Below are 19,833 nucleotides of genomic sequence, written 5' to 3'. Positions count from 1 at the left end.
CACTGCCGCCCAGCTTCGTGTCATCCGCAAACTTAGAGATGCTGCATTTAATTCCCTCATCCAAGTCATTAATATATATTGTAAACAACTGGGGTCCCAGCACTGAGCCTTGCGGTACCCCACTAGTGACTGCCTGCCATTCTGAAAAGGTCCCGTTTATTCCCACTCTTTGCTTCCTGTCTGCTAACCAATTCTCCACCCACACCAATACCTTACCCCCAATACCGTGTGCTTTAACTTTGCACACTAATCTCCTGTGTGGGACCTTGTCAAAAGCCTTTTGAAAATCCAAATATACCACATCCACTGGTTCTCCCCTATCCACTCTACCAGTTACATCCTCAAAAAATTCGATGAGATTCGTCTGACATGATTTTCCTTTCACAAATCCATGCTGACTTTGTCCAATGATTTCACCACTTTCCAAATGTGCTGTGATCACATCTTTGATAACTGACTCCAGCAGTTTCCCCACCACCAACGTTAGGCTAACCGGTCTATAATTCCCCGGTTTCTCTCCCTCCTTTTTTAAAAAGTGGGGTTACATTAGCCACCCTCCAATCCTCAGGAACTAGTCCAGAATCTAGCGAGTTTTGAAAAATTATCACTAATGCATCCACTATTTCTTGGGCTACTTCCTTAAGCACTCTGGGATGCAGACCATCTGGCCCTGGGGATCTATCTGCCTTTAATCCCTTCAATTTACCTAACACCACTTCCCTACTAACATGTATTTCGCTCAGTTCCTCCATCTCACTGGACCCTCTGTCCCCTACTATTTCTGGAAGATTATTTATGTCCTCCTTAGTGAAGACAGAACCAAAGTAATTATTCAACCAACACACATCAAAGTTGCTGGTGAACGCAGCAGGCCAGGCAGCTTCTCTAGGAAGAGGTGCAGTCGACGTTTCAGGCCGAGACCCTTCGTCAGGACTAACTGAAGGAAGAGTGAGTAAGGGATTTGAAAGCTGGAGGGGGAGGGGGAGATGCAAAATGATAGGAGAAGACAGGAGGGGGAGGGATGGAGCCGAGAGCTGGACAGGTGATAGGCAGAAGGGGATACGACAGGATCATGGGACAGGAGGTCCGGGAAGAAAGACGGGGGGGGTGACCCAGAGGATGGGCAAGAGGTATATTCAGAGGGACAGAGGGAGAAAAAGGAGAGTGAGAGAAAGAATGTGTGCATAAAAAAGAGTAACAGATGGGGTACGAGGGGGAGGTGGGGCCTAGCGGAAGTTAGAGAAGTCAATGTTCATGCCATCAGGTTGGAGGCTACCCAGACGGAATATAAGGTGTTGTTCCTCCAACCTGAGTGTGGCTTCATCTTTACAGTAGAGGAGGCCGTGGATAGACATGTCAGAATGGGAATGGGATGTGGAATTAAAATGTGTGGCCACTGGGAGATCCTGCTTTCTCTGGCGGACAGAGCGTAGATGTTCAGCAAAGCGGTCTCCCAGTCTGCGTCGGGTCTCACCAATATATAAAAGGCCACATCGGGAGCACCGGACGCAGTATATCACCCCAGTCGACTCACAGGTGAAGTGATGCCTCACCTGGAAGGACTGTTTGGGGCCCTGAATGGTGGTAAGGGAGGAAGTGTAAGGACATGTGTAGCACTTGTTCCGCTTACACGGATAAGTGCCAGGAGGGAGATCAGTGGGGAGGGATGGGGGGGACGAATGGACAAGGGAGTTGTGTAGGGAGCGATCCCTGCGGAATGCAGAGAGAGGGGGGGAGGGAAAGATATGCTTAGTGGTGGGATCCCGTTGGAGGTGGCGGAAGTTACGGAGAATAATATGTTGGACCCGGAGGCTGGTGGGGTGGTAGGTGAGGACCAGGGGAACCCTATTCCTAGTGGGGTGGTGGGAGGATGGAGTGAGAGCAGATGTACGTGAAATGGGGGAGATGTGTTTAAGAGCAGAGTTGATAGTGGAGGAAGGGAAGCCCGTTTCTTTAAAAAATGAAGACATCTCCCTCGTCCTAGAATGAAAAGCCTCATCCTGAGAGCAGATGCGGCGGAGACGGAGGAATTGCGAGAAGGGGATGGCGTTTTTGCAAGAGACAGGGTGAGAAGAGGAATAGTCCAGATAGCTGTGAGAGTCAGTAGGCTTATAGTAGACATCAGTGGATAAGCTGTCTCCAGAGACAGAGACAGAAAGATCTAGAAAGGGGAGGGAGGTGTCGGAAATGGACCAGGTAAACTTGAGGGCAGGGTGAAAGTTGGAGGTAAAGTTAATAAAGTCAACGAGTTCTGCATGCGTGCAGGAAGCAGCGCCAATGCAGTCGTCGATGTAGCGAAGGAAAAGTGGGGGACAGATACCAGAATAGGCACGGAACATAGACTGTTCCACAAAGCCAACAAAAAGGCAGGCATAGCTAGGACCCATACGGGTGCCCATAGCTACACCTTTAGTTTGGAGGAAATGGGAGGAGCAAAAGGAGAAATTATTAAGAGTAAGGACTAATTCTGCTAGACGGAGCAGAGTGGTGGTAGAGGGGAACTGATTAGGTCTGGAATCCAAAAAGAAGCGTAGAGCTTTGAGACCTTCCTGATGGGGGATGGAAGTATATAGGGACTGGACATCCATGGTGAAAATAAAGCGGTGGGGGCCAGGGAACTTAAAATCACCGAAAAGTTTAAGAGCGTGAGAAGTGTCACGAACATAGGTCGGAAGGGATTGAACAAGGGGTGATAAAACAGTGTCGAGGTATGCAGAAACGAGTTTGGTGGGGCAGGAGCAAGCTGAGACAATAGGTCGGCCAGGACAGGCAGGTTTGTGGATCTTGGGTAGGAGGTAGAAATGGGAAGTGCGGGGTGTGGGAACTATAAGGTTGGTAGCAGTGGATGGGAGATCCCCTGAGCGGATAAAGTCGTTGATAGTGGTCTGCCATGTCCTTGCTCCCCATAATCAATTCACCTGTTTCTGTCTGTAGGGGACCTACATTTGTCTTTACCAGTTCTTTCCTTTTTACATATTTATAAAAGCTTTTACAGTCAGTTTTTATGTTCCCTGCCAGTTTTCTCTCATAATCTTTTTTCCCCTTCCTAATTAAGCCCTTTGTCCTCCTCTGCTGAACTCTGAATTTCTCCCAGTCCTCAGGTGAGCCACTTTTTCTGGCTAATTTGTATGCTTCTTCTTTGGAATTGATACTATCCCTAATTTCTCTTGTCAGCCACAGGTGCACTACCTTCCTTGATTTATTCTTTTGCCAAACTTTCACCAGATGTTCCTCCATGCTTCTCACGTCCTACTTGACAGATAACCGATATTCATTCTGGAGTGGCCGCTGCGCGCTGCGTCGCACTGCCATCTTCTCTTCAGGTATCCATAGGTTCATCTAGATGGCTTTTAAATGTTGCTAACATGCCCAACTCAACTAGTGTTTCTGGCAACTTGTTCCAAATACATACCACCCTCTGCATAAAGAAGGTGCCTCCAATCTACTTCTAAACTCTCTTTGTCTCTGATGTTAAACCTTTTTGTTTTTTGCACCACATCCCTGTCAAAAAAAGACTATGCTTTCACCCTATTAATCTCCTTTTTCATCTTACCTGTTTATCTATGTCCAGGAAATAAAATACTAATCTGCACAATTTCTCATTGTAATTCAAGCCCCCAATTCCAGGCAACATCTTGTCTGCAATCTTAATTTTAAAACATCTTTACAATAGCAGGGTGACCAAAATTGACCAGGACTTCTGGCTGCTCACTCTCTCCCTTTTGAATTCTGTGAACCCAATTAGAGATGTCCCTGACCCTGGCACCTGGGAGGCAACATACCATCTGAGTATCTTTTTAACTTCCATAGAATCTCATGCTGACTCTCATACGCTCATACCTTGCAATTTGAGTGGGAGAAGCTAAAGTCAGGTGTATCAGTTTAATAGTAGAATAAAGGGAATTATAGGGGCATGAGAGAGGAGCTGCTAAAATTTGATTGGAAGGGGAGATTCGCAGAGATGGCTGGAATTTCTGGGAGTAATTCAGAAGGCCCAGGATAGATACATCCCAAAGAAGATGTATTATTCTAAATCCAGGATGACATAGCTGTTGCTGACAAGGGGAATCAAAAACAACATAAAAACAAAAAAGAGAGCATAAAATAGATTTAAAAATAGTGGGAGTCAGAGGATTTAGAAGCTTATAAAAATCAACAGAAGTTAACTAAAATAAACATAAGGTGAGATGAAATATGAAGGTAAACTAGCCAATAATATCAGAAAGGACACCAAAAGATTTTTAAGATATTTTAAGAGTAAAACAGAGGTGAGAGTGGATATCGGACAGCAGGAAAATCATGCTGCAGAAGAAGTAATAGTGAACAAGGAAATAATGTATGAACGAAATAATTACTTTGTATCTGCCTTCACTGTGACAGATACCAGCAGAAAGATGGAATTTCAAGAGTGTCAGGGGGCAACAGTGAGTGCATTTGCTAGTACTAGGGAGAAGGTAGGGTTTTGAAAGAGTTGACTGGGGAGATTGTGGAGATGATAATGATCTTTCAAGATTCACTAGATTCTGGCATGGTTCTGAAGGACTGGAAAATTGCAAATGTCACCTCACTCTTCAAGAAGAGAGAAAGGCAGAAGAAAGAAAATCAAGTGTCCGTTAGCTGACCTTGGTGGTTAGGAAGGTGTTGAAAGATAATTGTCAAGAATGAGATCTCAGGGTACTTGGAGGCACATGATAAAATTGGTCAAAGTCAGCGTGGTTTCCTTAAGGTTAAATCTTGCCTGACAAATCTGTTGGAATTTCTTGAGGAAACAACAAGCAGCATAGACAAAGGAGAATTGGTGGATGTTTTGTACTTGGATTTACAGAAGGAGTTTGACAAGCTGCGCCCATGGGCTGCTTAACAAGACCTGGGTGTTACAGGAAGCATGGGTGGAGCATGGATGTTACAAGCATGGATAGAGCATCAGCTGATTGGCAAGAGGCAAAGAGTGGGAGTAAAGAGAGCCTTTTCTGATTGGCTGCTGGTGATTAGTGGTGTTGTTCGGGGGTCCGTGTTGAGTCCGCTTCTTTTTCTACTTTATGTCAATGATTTAGATGATGGACATGGTGGCTTTTTGGCCAAGTTTGTAGGCAATACATAAATAAATGGAGGGGCAAGTAGAGTTGAGGAAGCAGGAAGGCTGCAGAAAGACTTAGACAGATTAGGAGAATGGGCAAAGAAGTGGCAGATGAAATACAGTGTCAGGAATTGTATAGTTATTTACTTTGGTAGAAGTAACAAAAGCATAGACTATTTTTTTTAATGACTAGAAAATTAAAAATACATGTTGCAAAGCGACTTGGAAGTCCTTCTGCAGTATTAATCCGTAAAGATCAGTTTACAGCTTGAGTTAGTGGTGAGGAAGACAAATATAATGTTTGCATTCATTTTGAGAGGACTGGAATATACAAGCAAGAGTGCAATGCTGAGGCCTCACTTGAGTACTGTGAGTGGTTTTGGCCCCGTTATCTAAAAATGGATGTGCTGACATTGGAGAGGGTTCAGAGGAGGTTCACAGGAATGAAGTGTTATCGTATGAGGAGTGGTTGATCATTCAGGGCCTGTACTCGCTGGATTTCAGAAGAATGAGGGGGGGCTCTCATTGAAACCTATCAAATGTTCAAATGCTGAGATAGAGTGGATGTGGAGAGATTGTTTCCTGGAGTGGATGGATCCATGACTAAAGGGCATAGCCTCGGTATAGAGGGATCTCCATTTAGAATGGAGCTGAGAAGGAATTACTTCTGCCACAGGATGGTAACTTCGTGGAAATCATTACCACAGTGTGGAGGCCAGATTATTGGGTATATTTAAGGCAGAGGATGATTTACTAGACGTTGAAAGATTATGGAGAGAAGGCAGGAGAGGGAAAATGGATCAGCCATGATGAAATGGTAGAGCAGATTTGATGGGCCAGATGCTCCTATATTTTATAGTAGTGATTTGATCTCTGTGAGCAGTACCCAAGACAAGTTGGTCACTGTATCTTTGTACATGTGGCAACAATAAACCTATACAACAGGTCGAGAATGGAGGGATATAGAGGCCTGCATAATGAAGACCTGCGTCTCTAGGCACCACCTTTTGGCGATCTCCTCATTGGTGGGAAGGTTTGTGCGCTTGATGGAGCTAACTGAGTCTACAACCCTCTGCAGCTTTTCTCAGTCCTCTGCAGATGACACGACTCAGTGTTGAAACTAAAGTCCGAGGTATACCGGGCAGACAGGAAGGGAGCCAGTACTGTGCCCCGTGGGACCCCAATGCTGCTTATAGCCATGTCTGACACACAGCTCTGAAGCCACACAAACTGTGGTCTGCCAAATTACCTCAATACCTTCTATGCCCGCTCTGAAAGAGAGAATATGACTACAGCTGTGAAGATCCCTGCTTCAGCCAGTGAGCCTTTTTCAAGGAGGGCGAGCCCTTGCAGGGCAGCAGTCCCTAATGGAGTACTTGGTAAGGTTCCAAAAACCTGTGCCAGCCAACTGCCAGGAGAATGCATGGATATTTTCAAACTCTCACTGCTACAGTGAGGAGTTTCCACCTGCTTCAAAAAGGCAACAATTATACTAATGCCAAAGAGTAGTGTAACCTGCTGTAATGACTATCGCCCATTAGCACTGATGAAATGCTCTGAGAGGTTAGTCATGCCTAAAATGAACTCGCGCCTTGGCAAGGACCTGGACTCACTGCAATTTTCCTATTGCCACAATAGGTCTATGGCAGATGCAATCTCAATGGCTCTTCACACAGCCTTACATCACCTGGACAATACAAACACCTATGTGAGGACATTTTTCCCTCTGCCCTCCCATTTTATGCTTTCCGCAGGGATTGCTCCCTATGCAACTCCCTTGTCCATTCATCCCTCCCCACTGTATCTTTTTCACTAATCAACTTTCCAGCTCTTTACTTCGTCCCTCCCCCTTCAGGTTTTATCTATCACCTTGTGTTTAGCTCTCCCCTCTCCCCACCTTCTTACTCTGAACTCTCATCTTTCTCCAGTCCTGATGAAGGGTCTCAGCCAAAAATTTCAACTCCTTTCCATAGATGCTGCCTGGCCTGCTGAGTTCCTCCAGCATTTTGTGTGTTATTGATTAGTGGGGAGGGATGAATGAACAAGGGAGTTGCGTAGGGAGCAATCCCTGCGGAAAGCATAAAGTCGGGGGAGGGTGGAAGGGAAGATGTCCTCACATAGGTGTTTGTATTGACTCACAAGTGGATCAATTGCCACACCTGCCCCTCCACAACCATGCAGGGCCCCACACAGTCCCTCCAGATGAGCAGGAACTTTACCCGTAAGTCTGCTTGGGTTATCTACTATATCCGGTGCTCCTGATGTGGCCTCCTGTATATCGGTGAGACCGGACATCGATTCGGAGACCGCTTTGCCAAGCACCCACCAGAAAAAGCGGGATCTCCCGGTGGCTACCTATTTTAATTCCACTTCCCATCCCCATTCTAATTTGCCTATCCAAGGCCTCCTTCACTGTCGTGATGAGGCCACACTCAGGCTCCTTAGCTCATAGCCCGCCCATCTTTTCTTTCTTCCATGGCCTGCTGTCCTCTTTTTTCAGACTCCCCCTTCTCCAGCCCTGTATCTCTTTCACTAATCAACTTTCCAGCTCTTTACTTCATCCCTCCCCCTTCAGGTTTCGTCTATCACCTTGTATTTAGCTCTCCCCTCTCCCCACCTTCTCACTCTGAACTCTCATCTTTCTCCAGTCCTGATGAAGGGTCTCAGCCCCTGTTGAAGGGTCTCAGCCAAAAACTTCAACTCTCTTCCATGCCTGGCTTGCTGAGTTCCTCTAGCATTTTGTGTGTTACTGATTGTTACTGTAATTTATTATTTTTTCTGTATTATCGTGTATTTCATTGTACTGCTGCTGCTAAGTTAACAAATTTCACGATACATGCCAGTAATAATAAATCTGAATCTGAATATGTTTCATGATCCTTTGCGATGTATTAGCCTGTTACTCAGTGTTGTTTAAATTTCCATAAATGACATTGGTTCAAATAATATGATTTGTCCTGTCAGCATGAGTCAAGACTACATGAAAATACAGATGCCTTTTTATGGGTAAGGCTTATCCCAGCTTTGGAACTTGCTGCAGGCAGGCAACCTGCCAATCCTTGTGAAAGGGAGAAAACCTCCTGCAGAACAGCGAGGTGGGTGGGGATAGAGAGGCCCCTTTAACTGTCTCAGGGTTACTGTTTAAAAATAGATCCAACAGAGTCACAGTCAGTGATGAATTTATAGACTAAGTACACGTGCATGTGTGCCCAGCTGCAAAGAAAATCTTAGCTGTAGCAGCATTACAGCTACAGAACATCAGATGAGTAACAGTCTCTAGGAAAACATACAGTACACAGCTTATGCACAACTTGAACACAAAAATAGTTAGCTTTCCTGAAAAATGATCCAAGTGTTGCTACTGATATATTGGGCTGAGTTGACTAATTCCTGCAGCGTGTTGTATTCCTGTGCATTCAAATTACCGTACCAGGCCATGATGCAACAAGTCATGTTCACCCATTCTCAAAGTTAAGTCCATTTTAGTATAAAGAATCAAAGTGGTCGTAGTTTTGCTAAACTGTAGTGATTAGTGCTCTGTCAGTTGGTTCAAGAACTGAATGGTTGAAGGAAAGCAGCTGTTCCTGAACTTGTTTCTATACCTCCTGTCCGATGGGTACTGCAAAAAGATGGCATGGCCTAGATAGAACACAGAACAATACAGCACATAACCGGCCCTTCGGCCCACAATGTTGTGCTGACCCTTAAACCCTGCTTCCCATATAACCCCCCCACCTTAAATTCCTCCGTATACCTGTCTAGTAGTCTCTTAAATTTCACTAGTGTATCTGCCTCCACCACTGACTCAGGCAGTGCATTCCATGCACCAACCACTCTCTAAGTAAAAAACCTTCCTCTAATATCCCCCTTGAATTTCCCACCCCTTACCTTAAAGCCATGTCCTCTTGTATTGAGCAGTGGTGCCCTGGGGAAGAGGTGCTGGGTGTCCACTCTATCTATTCCTCTTAATATCTTGTATACCTCTATCATGTCTCTTCTCATCCTCCTTCTCTCTAGAGAGTAAAGCCCTGACTCCCTTAAACTTTGATCATAATGCATACTCTCTAAACCAGGCAGCATCCTGGTAAATCTCCTCTGTACCCTTTCCAATGCTTCCACATCCTTCTGATAGTGAGGTGACCAGAACTGGACACTCCAAGTGTGGCCTAACCTGAGTTTTATAGAGCTACATCATTACCCTGCGACTCTTAAACTCTATCCCTCGACTTATGAAAGCTAACACTCCGTAAGCTTTCTGAACTACCCTATCTACCTGTGAGGCAACTTTCAGGGATCTATGGACATGTACTCCCAGATCCCTCTGCTCCTCCACACTTTCAAGTATCCTGCCATTTACTTTGTACTCTTCCTTGGAGTTTGTCTTTCCAATGTGTACCACCTCACACTTCTCCGGGTTGAACTCCATCTGCCACTTCTCAACCCACTTCTGCATCCTATCAATGTCTCTCTGCAATCTTCAACAATCCTCCACACTATCCAGAACACCACCAACCTTTGTGTCATATGCAAACTTGCCAACCCACACGTCTACCCCCACATCCAGGTTGTTACTAAAAATCACGAAAAGCAGAGGTCCCAGAACCGATCCTTGTGGGACACCACTAGTCACGATCCTCCAATCCGAGTGTAATCCTTCCACCATGACCCTCTGCTTTCTGCAGACAAGCCAATTCTGAATCCACCTGGCCAAATTTCCCAGGCTCCCATGCCTTCTGACTTTATGAATAAGCCTACTGTGTGGAACCTTGGAACCGTGGATTATGCTTTGCTAAAATCCATGTAGATCACATCCACTGCACTACCCGCATCCATATACCTGGTCACCTCCTCAAAGAACTCTATCAAGCTTGTTAGACATGATCTGCCCTTCACAAAGCCATGCTGACTGTCCCTGATCAGACCATGATTCTCTAAATGCCCATAGATCCTATCTCTAACAATCTTCCAACAGCTTACCCACCACAGCCGTAATGCTCACTGGTCTATAATTACCCGGACTATCCCTACTACCTTTTTTTAACAAGGGGACAACATTTGCCTCCCTCCAATCCTCCGGTACCATTCGCGTGGACGAGGACATAAAGATCCTAGCCAGATGCTCAGCAATCTCTTCCCTCGCCTTGTGGAGCAGCCTGGGGAATATTCCGTCAGGCCCCAGAGAACTATCGGTCCTAATGTATTTTAACAACTCCAGCACCTCCTCTCCATTTATATCAACATGCTCCATAACATCAGCCTCACTCATATTGTCCTCACCATCATCAAGTTCCCTGTCGTTGGTGAATACCGAAGAGAAGTATTCATTGAGGACCTCGCTCACTTCCACAGCCTCCAGGCACATCTTCCCACCTTTATCTCTAATCGATCCTATCTTCAATCCTGTCATCCTTTTGTTCTTTACATAATTGAAGAAAGCCTTGGTGTTTTCTTTTACCCTACTCGCCAAGGTCTTCTCATGCCCTCTTCTTGCTCTCCTCAGCCCCTTCTTAAGCTCCTTTCTTGCTACCCTATATTCCTCAACAGACACATCTGATCCTTGCTTCCGAAACCTCATGAATGCTGCCTTCTTTCACCTGACTAGATTCTCCACCTCACTTGTCACCCATGGTTTCTTCACCCTACCATTCTTTATCTTCTTCACCGGGACAAATTTATCCCTGCAAGAGATCCCTAAACATCAACCACATGTCCATAGTACACTTCCCTGCAAAAACATCATCCCAATTCACACCCGCAAATTCTAGCCTTTTTGCCTCATAATTTGCCCTTCCCCAATTAAAGATTTTCCTGTCCTCTCTGATTCTATCCTTTTCCATCATAAGGTTAAAGGCCAGGGAGCGGTGGTCCTTGTCCCCCAGATGCTCACCCACTGAGAGATCTGTGACCTGACCCGGTTTGTTTTCTAATACTAGATCTAGTTTGGCATTCCCCCTAGTTGGCCTGTCAACATACTGTGACAGGAATCTGTCCTGGACACACTTAACAAACTCTGCCCCGTCTAAGCCATTGGAATGAATTAAGGAATTTAAAGTCACCCATGACAACAACCCTGTTATTTTTGCGCCTTTCCATAATTTGCCTCCCAATCTGCTCCTTGATATCTCTGCTGCTAACAGGGGGCCTATAGAAAACCCCCAGTAGAGTAACTGCTCCCTTCTTGTTCCTGACTTCCACCCATATTGACTCAAAAGAGGATCCTGCTACATTACCCACCCTTTCTGTAGCTGTAATAGCATCCCTGACCAGTAATGCCATCCCTCCTCCCCTTTTTCTCCCCTCTGTATCCCTTTTAAAGCACTGACGGCCAGGAATATTGAGAATCCATTCCTGCCCTGGTGCCAGCCAAGTCTCTGTAATGGCCACTACATCATAATTCCATGTATGTATCCATGCTCTCAGTTCATTACCTTTGTTCCTGATGCTTCTTGTATTGAAGTACACACACTTTAGCCCTTCTACCTTCCTACCTTTACACCCCTTATTCTGTTTCTCTTTCCTCAAAGCCTCTTTATATGTTAGATCTGGCTTTACTCCATGCACTATACTTGCAGTTCTCACATGACCTTTATCCTGCTCCACCTCACTATCTGCTCTTACACTCTGGTTCCCCTCCCCCTACAAATCTAGTTTAAACCCCCCAGAGCAGCACTAGCAAACCTTCCCGCAAGTATGTTAGTCCCCCTCCAGTTCAGGTGCAACCCGTCCCATCGGAACAGGTATGACCTGGAACAAAGCCCAATTATCCAGAAACATGAAGCCCTCCCTCCTGCACCAACTCATTAGCCACATATTTAGCTGCATTATCTTCCTATTTCTAGCCTCACTAGCACGTCGCAGGGGTAGCAATCCTGAGATTGCAACCCTGGAGGTCCTGTCCTTTAACTTTGCAACTAACTCCCTAAATGCTCTTTGCAAGACCTCCTTCTTCTTCCTATCCACGTCATTGGTCCCTACATGGACCACGACATCTGGCTGCTCACCCTCCCTCTTGAGGATACTGAGAACTCGATCCGAGATATTGCGGACCCTGGCACCAGGGAGGCAACAGATCATCCAGGATTCTCAATCTCTTCCACAGAACCTCTTATCTGTCCCCCTGACTGTTGAATCCCCTATCACTACTGCTCTCCTCTTTTCCCTCCTTCCCTTCTGAACTGAGGGTCCAGTCTCGGTGCCAGAGACAGGACCACTGCAACTTGTCCCGGGTAAGTCGTCCCCACCAACAGTATCCAAAACAGTATACTTATTGTTGATGGTAACGGCCACAGGGGTGCACTGCTCATTCTGTCTGTTCCCCTTCCCTCTCCTGACAGTCACCCAGCTACCTGCCTCCTGACTTTTAGGGGTGAATATCTCCCTGTAACTCTGCCTCTATCTCATGTATGAGCCGACGTTCATCCAGCTCCATGCCCAGCTCCAGTTCCCTAACTCAGTTTATTAGGAGCTGCAGCTGGATGCACTTTTTACAGGTGTAGTCATCAGGGACGATTGTGCTGGCCCTGACTTCCCACATACTGCAAATGGAGCACTCGATTAATTAGAGTTATTAAAGGAACTTACCCCCTTTACCTCACTGGGAGCAAGCTCGTCCTCAGCCTCTGATGGGCACTTTGATGTTGTTTGTTGCCTTTTTAATGTAGGTGGGAGTGGTGTATGTACCCATGATATATTGGGCTCAGTCTACTATTCTTTGCAGCTTCTTGCATTCCTGTGCATTCAAATTCCCCCATCAGACCATGATGCAACCAGTAAGGACATTTTCAACAGGATATCTGTACAAAGTTTTTTTTTAGTATGCAGTGAACTTTGCTTGCTAACAGTAGTTGACACAGTCAGAGAAAGGCAGTGAAGTCAGCTGATGCTCCTCCCTTTCCTCCTCCCACCCCAAGCAGACATTCCAATGTGCTAAACGTCAATGGAACAACTTGCATTTTTATACATCATAAAATACTGTGCCAAGCCTCTTTCATCGAGACCTACATCTCTGGTGGTGGGCTCAGGGAATCTCAGAGTTACTGACAGCAGCTGAACGGTGCAGTCATACATCACAGAAACAGGCCTACTCAGTCCATGCTGACTATCAAACATCAATTTACACAAAGCCCCTTTCATTCTTCCCCCTGCCCCATATCTGGGACCCCTGCCCCTGCCACCTTCTACCACTCCCCACACATTAGGATTACAATTTATGGTGGCTGTTTAACCCATCTATGTGGAGGAAACTGGAGATCCCAGGAGGAGCGTTCGGGGTGGGGTCACAGGAAAAACATGCCAACTCTACATTCACACACACGCTAACAAACACAATGAACCAGAGGTTGGGATTGAACCTGGACCTCTGGAGATGTGAAGGAGTGGATCTAATTAGACTGTGCCACCACTTCTCTTGTGATTTTATTGCTGATTGCCTCCCCATTTTCCCTTTGTTTGTATTTAAGAAATCATTTCCAGGAACTGTTTAATATTTCTTTGTAGCTGTTTAGTTTTGTCAAGATTTGAAGCTTTGAGGTCTGCATAAATCCTATTTTGAAAACAGTTGAGACCAAACATAAGAAGGTAGTGCTAGTGAACAATGCAACCAGAATTGACGTCCTTGAGATGGTTCACAAAGACATTCCTTTCGTTTATTTTTCATCTTCTGATAATTTCAGATACAGTATGGTTCATCTATCGGGCAATGCGGCGCTTTGCCGTCTCTGGTAGTGCTCCACGAAGCTGCAACTAAAGTGTGAAGCATGGAGGCCAGGAAGCCAGATGGGGTGTGGGCCTGTGAACAGCTCACCAATTAAACCATGGAGGAAGGTTGAAATCATTGAGGCACTGCATCAGTGAGTGTTCAGCACCCTCTACCAGTCTCTCATTCTCTGCTGCCAGAGAAGGTGTCTACGTGTGGCAGTCTTTCATTTTCTCTCACTTGCTGCTCCCGAGTGATCACTCTCTCCCTCATTGCTGTCAGCGGATGGTGCCAGACCAAGGTTTAATTTATGCAGATCGTAGATTTGTTTTTATGATGTGTTCTAGTTCTGGTCCTTCTTTTTTTGTTACTACTTTTGGATGAATTTTGAATTGGGGCACCCGGCAGATAATGAACACTGAGCTAAACTGAACGGAAATGCCGATTGATGTTGTGTTGTAGAAACCATAGAAATATTATAGCACAGAAACATGCCTTTTGGCCTTTCTTGCCTGTGCCGAACCATTTTTCTGCCTAGTCCCAGTGACCTACAGCTGGACCGTATCCCTCCATACACCTCTCATCCATGTACCTGTCCAAGTTTTTCTTATATGTTAAAAGTGAGCCCGCATTTACCATTTTATCTGGCAGCTCATTCCACACTCCCACCACTCTCTGTGTGAAGAAGCCCCCCCATGTTCCCTTTAAACTTTTCCCCCTTCACCTTTAACCCATGCCCTCTGGGTTTTTTTTCTCCCCTTGCCTCAGTGGAAAAAGCCTGCTTGCATTCACTCTATCTATACCCATCATAATTTTATATACCTCTACCAAATCTCCCCTCATTCTTCTACGCTCCAGGGAATAAAGTCCTAACCTATTCCACCTTGCTCTGTAACTGTTTCTCAAGTGCCGGCAACATCCTTGTAAACCTTTTCTGCACTCTTTCAACCTTATTAATATCCTTCCTGTAATTAGGTGACCAAAACTGCACACAATACTCCAACAACAGGACTTCTGCAGATGCTGGAAATTCAAGCAACACACATAAAAGTTGCTGGTGAACGCAGCAGGCCAGGCAGCATCTGTAGGAAGAGGTGCAGTAGACGTTTCAGGCCGAGACCCTTCGTCAGGACTAACTGAAGGAAGAGTGGGAAAGGGATTTGAAAGTTGGAGGGGGAGGGAGAGATCCAAAATGATAGGAGAAGACAGAAGGGGGAGGGATAGAGCCAAGAGCTGGACAGGTGATAGGCAAAAGGAGATACGAGAGGATCATGGGACAGGAGGTCCGGGAAGAAAAACAAGGGGGGGGGAACCCAGAGGATGGGCAAGAGGTATATTCAGAGGGACAGAGGGAGAAAAAGGAGAAAAAGTTAATAAAGTCACTTTGCCTCCAACTTTCACCCTGCCCTCAAGTTTACCTGGTCCATTTCCGACACCTCCCTCCCCTTTCTAGATCTTTCTGTCTCTGTCTCTGGAGACAGCTTATCCACTGACGTCTACTATAAACCTGCTGACTCTCACAGCTATCTGGACTATTCCTCTTCTCATCCTGTCTCTTGAAAAAACGCCATCCCCTTCTCGCAATTCCTCCGTCTCCGCTGCATCTGCTCTCAGGATGAGGCTTTTCATTCTAGGACGAGGGAGATGTCTTCCTTTTTTAAAGAAAGGGGCTTCCCTTCCTCCACTATCAACTCTGCTCTTAAACGCATCTCCCCCATTTCACGTACATCTGCTCTCACTCCATTCTCCCGCCACCCCACTAGGAATAGGGTTCCCCTAGTCCTCACCTACCACCCCACCAGCCTCCGGGTCCAACATATTATTCTCCGTAACTTCCGCCACCTCCAACGGGATCCCACCACTAAGCACATCTTTCCCTCCCCCCCCGCATTCCGCAGGGATTGCTCCCTATGCAACTCCCTTGTCCATTCGTCCCCCCCATCCCTCCCCACTGATCTCCCTCCTGCACTTATCCGTGTAAGCGGAACAAGTGCTACACATGCCCTTACACTTCCTCACTTACCACCATTCAGGGCCCCAAACAGTCCTTCCAGATGAGACAACACTTCACCTGTGAGTCGACTGGGGTGATATACTGCGTCCGGTGCTCCCGATGTGGCCTTTTATATATTGGCGAGACCCGACGCAGACTGGGAGACCGCTTTGCTGATCATCTACGCTCTGTCCGCCAGAGAAAGCAGGATCTCCCAGTGGCCACACATTTTAATTCCAAATCCCATTCCCATTCTGACATGTCTATCCACGGCCTCCTCTACTGTAAAGATGAAGCCACACTCAGGTTGGAGGAATAACACCTTATATTCCGTCTGGGTAGCCTCCAACCTGATGGCATGAACATCGACTTCTCTGACTTCCGCTAAGGCCCCACCTCCCCCTCGTACCCCATCTGTTACTTATTTTTATGCACACATTCTTTCTCTCACTCTCCTTTTTCTCCCTCTGTCCCTCTGAATATACCTCTTGCCCATCCTCTGGGTCCCCCCCCCTTGTCTTTCTTCCCGGACCTACTGTTCCATGATCCTCTCGTATCCCCTTTTGCCAATCACCTGTCCAGCTCTTGGCTCTATCCCTCCCCCTCCTGTCTTCTCCTATCATTTTGGATCTCCCCTTCCCCCTCCAACTTTCAAATCCCTTACTCACTCTTCCTTCAGTTAGTCCTGACGAAGGGTCTCGGCCTGAAACGTCGACTGCACCTCTTCCTACAGATGCTGCCTGGCCTGCTGCGTTCACCAGCAACTTTTATGTGTGTTACACAATACTCCAAAATCGGCCTCACCAATGTCTTATACAACCTCACCATAACATTCCAACTCTAAACTCAATACTTTGATTTATAAAGGCCAATGTACCAAAAGCTCTCTTTAAGACCCTGTCTACCTGTGACGCCACTTTTAAGGAATTTTGTATCTGTATTCCCAGATCCCTCTGTTCTCCTGCACTCCTCAGTGCCCTACCATTTACCTTGTATGTTCTACCTTGGTTTGTTCTTCCAAAGTGCAAGACCTCACGCTTGTCTATATTAAACTCCATCTGCCATTTTTCAGCCCATTTTTCAAGCTGGTCCAAATCCCTCTGCAGGCTTTGAAAACCTTCCTCACTGTCCACTACTGCTCAAATCTTTGTATCATCAGCAAACTTGCTGATCCAATTTACCACATTATCATCCAGATCATTGATATAGATGACAAATAACAATGGATCCAGCACTGATCCCTGTGGCACACCACAAGTCTGAGGCCTCCACTCAGAGAAGCAATCCTCCACTACCACCCCCTGGCTTCTCCCATTGAGCCAATGACTATTATTATGATTATGATTATGAGGACACGCAGTCCCCTTTTATTGTCATTTAGTAATGCATGCATTAAGAAATGATAAAATGTTTTTCCAGAATGATATCACGAAAAACACATGACAAACCGATTTAAAAACTAACAAAAACCATGTAATTATAAACATATAGTTACAACAGTGCACAGCAATACCGTAATTTGATAAGAACAGACCATGGCACAGTGAAAGTCTCAAAGTCTGTTGAAAGTCCCATCATCTCACGCAGACGGTAAACCTCCAGCGCCGCCAACTTGCCGGTGCAGCATCCTGGAAGCATCCGACCACAGTCTGACTCCGGGTCCATCCGAAAAACTCCGAGCCTCCGACCACCTGTTCAACACCGAGCACCATCTCTGCCGAGCACTTCGACCCCGGTCCTGGCAACAGGCGATATGCAAAGCCGAGGATTTGGGGCCTTCGTCTCCGGAGATTCTCGATCGCACAGTAGCAGCAGCAGCGAAGCAGGCATTTCAGAAGTTACTCCAGATGTTCTTCTGCGTTTCTCACGACTGTCTCCATCAAATCCGGATTGTGCATGTCTCCTAGTTACACATAATCGATATTCATTCGGAACGGCCGCGCGCGCTGTGTCACGCCACCATCTTCTCCTCCCTCTGTCTAATCCAACTTACTACCTCACCATGTATACCTAGCGTCTGAATCTTTCTAACTAACCTTCCATGCGGGACCTTGTCAAAGGCCTTACTGAAGTCCATATAGACAACATCCACTGCCGTCCCTACATCCACTTTCCTGGTAACCTTCTTAAAAAACTCTAATAGATTTGTTTAACATTACCTACCACGCACAGAGCCATGTTAACTCTCCGTAATAAGTTTCTTTTATCCAAGTACTTGTAGATCCTATCTCTTAGTACTCCTTACAATAATTTACCTACTACTGACATCAAACTTACCGGCCTATAATTTTCCAGATTATTTTTAGAGCCTTTTTTAAACAACGGAACAACATGAGCTATCCTCCAATCCTCTGGCACCTCACCCATAGATACTGACATTTTAAATATATCTGCCAGGGCCCCTGCATTTTCAACACTGGTTTCCTTCAAGGTCCGAGGGAATACCCTGTCAGGTCCTGGGGATTTATCTACTCTGATTTGCCTCAAGATAGCAATCACCTCCTCCTCTTCAATTTGTATAGGTTCCATGACCTCACTACTTGTTTGCCTTATTTCTGTTGATTCCATGCCAGTTTCCTTCGTAAATACAGACACAAAAAAACTATTTAAGATCTCTCCCATTTATTTTAGTTCCATACATAGCCAACCACTCTGATCTTCAAGTGGACCAATATTATCCCTTACTATCCTTTTGCTCTTAATATACCTGTATTTATATTCTGTGTTTTTGGTTGTTGTTTTGTTGCTGTTTGTACAACTTTTTTTGCAGATGGGGAGGAGGGGAGTTTGACATTTGATATTTTTCTTTGAATGGATTGGTGCTATGGTTCTTCATTCTGTGACTGTCTCTGGGGAAGACGAATTTCAGGGAGGTATAGTGCATAACATACTTTGATAATAAGTGTACTTTGGATCTTGAATCTTTGAGTTGTTTGGCCTTCGGAATTCCACAAGGCTGTTTAGACAGGTTGGTGAATGTTAACAACTTTGACTTCCTCTGTTACAGGGAGGTTTGCAATCTTTGGACTACTTCATGGGTCAGGCGGATTGCACAGAGGCATCCAAAAATCCCTCAACCAGGTAAGGAAGCTTAGCTCTAAATCTGCACTACACTTTCCTCTTAGCATGTTTAAAGTGTGCACTCTCGATTAACCATTGCCACCCTGGAGAGAAGAGAGCTGGGCCACCTTGAATATTCACAAGACTACATCATCATCTAGATCACAACTAACCTTGAACCACCTGTACATCCAACTGAAGATAGATATATTCCATAATGATAGATATATTCCATGGAGTGTCCATGTGTAGTTCTTTGTCTCAATCCATGTTATTATTAGGCTCAGTAGCACAGCAGGGAGAGATGCTGCTTTTCAGCCCTTGAAATCTGGGTTTCATCTTGAATTTTGGAACTGTCTATGTGTGTATGGAATTTGTATGTTCTTCCCATGACCACATGGGTTTCTCCGTATCCCAACAACCTGTGGGTGTTAATCATCTGCTGTGGATTGCTCCTCTGTTGTGTGGTTGATGGTAGTATCTAGCAGTGCGGTGGAGTTAATGGGAGAGTGTGAGCAATTTTAGGCGCCTTATCTAAGAATCGATGTGCTGGCCTTGGAGAAGGTCCAGCCGTAGTTCATGACAATGATTCCTGGAATGATCTGGGCCTGTCCTCTCTAGAATTTAGAAGAATGAGGGTTGATCTCATTGAAACCTATTGAATATTGAAAGACCGAGATAGAGTGGAGTGGTTGTTTTCTATAGTGGAGGAGTCTAGGACTACAGGGCACAGCCTCAGAATAGAGGGCTGTCCTTCAGAACAGAGATGAAGAGGAATTTCTTCAGCCAAACAGGTTCTGTGGAATTATTTGTCACAGATGACTGAAAGTTATTGGGTATATTTAAACCAGAGGTTGATGGGTTCTTGATCAAAGTGTCACATGTTACTGGAGAAGGCAGGAGAATGGGGTTGAAAGGGCAAATAAATCGACCATGATGAAATGGCAGAGTGGACTTGATGGGCCTAACTTTGCTCGTATGTCTTCTTGTCTTATCCTATAGTGCATC

General features: G+C 45.6%; 1 long non-coding RNA gene across 3 annotated transcripts in view; it reads left to right on the top strand.

Moving 5' to 3' along the window:
- Window positions 1–19,833, top strand: part of LOC134350878 (uncharacterized) — a 66,970-nt gene that overhangs the window by 11,894 nt on the left and 35,243 nt on the right. For all 3 annotated transcript variants that reach the window (XR_010019026.1, XR_010019025.1, XR_010019024.1), the window contains exon 2: window positions 18,773–18,846. This is a non-coding gene — a long non-coding RNA (uncharacterized LOC134350878). The remainder of the gene's footprint in view (window positions 1–18,772; window positions 18,847–19,833) is intronic.

The sequence above is a fragment of the Mobula hypostoma genome, chromosome 8 (genome assembly GCF_963921235.1).
Source record: "Mobula hypostoma chromosome 8, sMobHyp1.1, whole genome shotgun sequence".
NCBI lineage: Eukaryota > Metazoa > Chordata > Chondrichthyes > Myliobatiformes > Myliobatidae > Mobula > Mobula hypostoma.
The sequence above is the reverse complement of the archived record's forward strand: the minus strand, read 5'-3'. Positions and strand labels throughout refer to the sequence as shown.